The 3,380-nt window shown below is 36.8% G+C and overlaps 1 pseudogene; it reads left to right on the top strand.

Annotated features, from left to right (window-relative positions):
- Nucleotides 1-939: 939 nt before the first annotated feature.
- On the top strand, nucleotides 940-1,827 carry LOC141513431 (cytosolic acyl coenzyme A thioester hydrolase pseudogene; annotated as a pseudogene).
- The last annotated feature ends 1,553 nt before the right edge of the window (nucleotides 1,828-3,380 follow it).

The following is a 3,380-nucleotide window of genomic DNA, read 5'->3' as shown; positions in this document are numbered from 1 at the left end:
GACTCCAGGGCCAGTGTTCTATCCACTTTGCCACCTAGCCGCCCTAGGAATAACCCTGAAAACAACTATACTAAAAACTTGAAGCTTGGGACAGTGATGCTCTAACCTAGCAACAGGGAATAATTTTTGATTAGAAAATGAGCAAACAATAACAACAAAGAACCTAATCATAGAAAATTACTATGTGACAAGAAAATCAAAACCTAAACACAGAAGAAACAAAATCAAAACTGCCACATCCAAATCCTCAAATAAAAATGTGAATTAGGGCAGCTTGGTGGCACAGTGGATAGAGCACAGGCCCTGGAGTCAGAAGGACCTGAGTTCAGGTCCGACCCCAGACACTTAATAAGTGTGTGACCATGGGCAAGTCACTTAATACCATTGCCTTGCAAAAAGAATTCCTGGAAGATTTAAAAATGGATTTTAAAAGTAAGAGAGGTAAAGGAAAAATTGGGAAAACAAATGAGAATGGGGGCAGCTAGGTGGCACAGCAGATAGAATACCAGTCCTGATGTCAGAAAGACCTGAGTTCAAATTCAGTCTCAGACACTTAATAATTACCTAGTTGTGTGACCTTGGACAAGTCACTTAACCCCACTGTCTTGCCAAAAATAAAAATATTAAAATAATAAAATGAAGGGGAACAAATGAAGCAAGAAACTCATGAAAAAAAGGAGTCAACAGCTTGGCAAAGAAGACATTTAAAAAATACTGAAAAAATAACACTTTAAAAAAAGAATAAGTCATATAATAAAAAGTTTAAAAAATCCAAAAAAAAAGAGAAGAATGACTTAAAAAGCAGAATTGAGCAAAAGGAAAAACACATTTAAAAAATTCACTTAAGAACTCCTTAAAAAACAGAATTGACCAAATAGAAATGAAGGCACAAGAGATCTTTTAAGAAAATAATTCCTTCCCTCCCCTTTCAAGGCACCACCAGGCCTCATTCATACCTCCCTGGGCCACCTGGAAACCTTTGAGTCCCTGCATCACCTTGGTAGTGGCAACTCTATGTCAGGTGAAGAAGCCCCATCCCTGTCAGCCATCCAGATCAGCAGGATAATGCACCCAAATGATGTCAATATTGTAGGCAATATCCATGGAGGGACATTCTGAAAATGACTGAAGAGCCATCAGCACTCAATACTGTAACTGTCAGAAAGGAGAGTCTTGTGTGGCTGCCTTGACCAGAGTGGAACTCATGGATTTCCTGTCCCCCATGTGCATTGGAGAAGTGCTGAGATTACCTATACCTCGAAGCACTCAGTGGAAGTACAGGTGACCATGATGTCAAAAAACAACCTCATGAATGCTAGATGAGTTACCAATAAGGCAGCACTCTGGCATTTGCCCCTGTCACTGAATAATGTGGACAAAGTGCTCAAGGTCCCTCCTTTGGTATATTCCCAAAAGCTAGACCATATGAAAACCAAGTGGAAGAATGGGGATCTGATGCAGCCTTCTACTAACCAGAACCCTATCCTGTCAGCTACAGTCAGTCCACCTTGATACATCTAGTGAGGCCCTCTGATTGTACTCTTCATGGCTTTGTTCATGGAGATGTTACCATAAGCTAATGGATGAAGTAGCTGGGAATGTGTTTGCCCACCACTGCAAGACCAACATCTTCATGGCTTCAATGAATGCCATTAAATTTCACAACGAGATCAGGAAAGGTTGTGTCATCTCCATCTCTGAGCACATGACTTTCACCAGCAATAAATTCATGGAGATTGAAGTCTGGTAGATGCTGATCCTGTTGGATTGCATTCCCAAGGGAGATACCACACTGTCAGTGCCTTCTTCACCTATATGTCCCTATAATTGCTGGTAGAAACTGAAGAGGAAAAAAGGCATTTTGAAGAGAACAAAAGCAGATGAAAGCTATGGCGCAGGCCCAGATGGATACCACTCCACAAAAGTGTTCTTCTACCTGAGCCTCAGCAACCCAGGAAGATTCAGTTGGGAAGGAATCTGTCTGTTCACTTAGAAGTAATTTACTTGGCCAAAAAATTCTATTCACATTAAAAAGTGGTGTTCTGTGAAGGATTTATAATGCAGTGTTATTCTACAGTATATTCTAAAAATGTATATACCAAAACTGATATATATTACTCCAGTAAAAATGCTTTGTATACAGTATTATCCAAACTGTCTTGTTATTCCATTGAAAAAACTAAGAAAAATCTTACCATATCCATAATAAGTTATATAAAGAATACAGTGACAATAATAAAGCTATCATAATTAAAACTAAAAAATTTCCTTAAATATTAGAATTAGGCAAGTTGAAACTAATGACTCTATGAGACATCTAAAAATAAACAAAATCAACAGAATTAAAAAATAGAGGAAAATATGAACAATCTCACTGGAAAAATAACTGAACCAGAAATTAGATAAAGGAAAAATAATTTTAGAATTATTAGACTACTGAAAGTCATGCTATTAAAAAAAAGGACATAGACATCATTTTTCAAGAAACAGAAAACTGCCCTAAAAGTCTAGAACTAGAGAATTTAATAGAAATTGAAAGAGTCTACTAATCACCTCCTGTAAGAGATTGAATGAAAACTCCAAGGAATAAATCCCAGTAAAATTCTAGAGTTCCCAAGTCAAGGAGAAAATATTGCAAGTAGTCAGAAAGAAAGAATTGAAGCAACATGGAACTACAGTCAGGATAACAGTTATGATATGTTTACTGTGATTTAGCACCTTCTACATTAAAGGATTGAAGAGTTTAGAATATGATATTCTGAAGGGCAAAAGAGCTTGAATTACAACCAATAAAAACTGAGTACAGTTTTGGACATTTAACAAAATCCAGAATTTTCAAGCATTCTTTATGAAAATACCAGAGTTGAAATACAATATTTTACTTGAAGATTCAAAACTCAAGAAAATTATAAAAAGAGAAACCATAAGGGATTCAATAAGGTTAAACTGTTTACATTTCTACAAAGGAAAGTGATACTTGTAACTCCTAAGAATTTTGTCATTATTAAGGCAGTTAAAAGGAGTATAGATAAAGGGCATGGTTGCCAGTTGAAAATGATGGCTCAATATCTAAAACAAATAAAATTAAGGGTTGAGAAAGGAATGCATTTGAAAGAAGAAAGGGAGAAGTAGAATAGGATAAATTATATAAAAGAATGAAGGGGAGCTTCGTGGTGCAGTGGATAGAGCACCAACCCTGGAGTCAGGAAGATCTGAGTTCAAATCTGCCCTCAGACACTTGAGAATTACCTAGCTGTGTGAACTTTGCATTGCTTTGAAAAAAAAAAAGAGCTTTTACAGTGGAGAAGATGGGGGGGGAGGTGGGGGAAGTATTTGAATCTTATTCTCATTGGAATTGCTCAAAAAGGGAATAACATATA

Source organism: Macrotis lagotis, chromosome 1 (assembly GCF_037893015.1).
Source record: "Macrotis lagotis isolate mMagLag1 chromosome 1, bilby.v1.9.chrom.fasta, whole genome shotgun sequence".
In the NCBI taxonomy this organism is placed as follows: domain Eukaryota; kingdom Metazoa; phylum Chordata; class Mammalia; order Peramelemorphia; family Peramelidae; genus Macrotis; species Macrotis lagotis.
The sequence above is the reverse complement of the archived record's forward strand: the minus strand, read 5'-3'. Positions and strand labels throughout refer to the sequence as shown.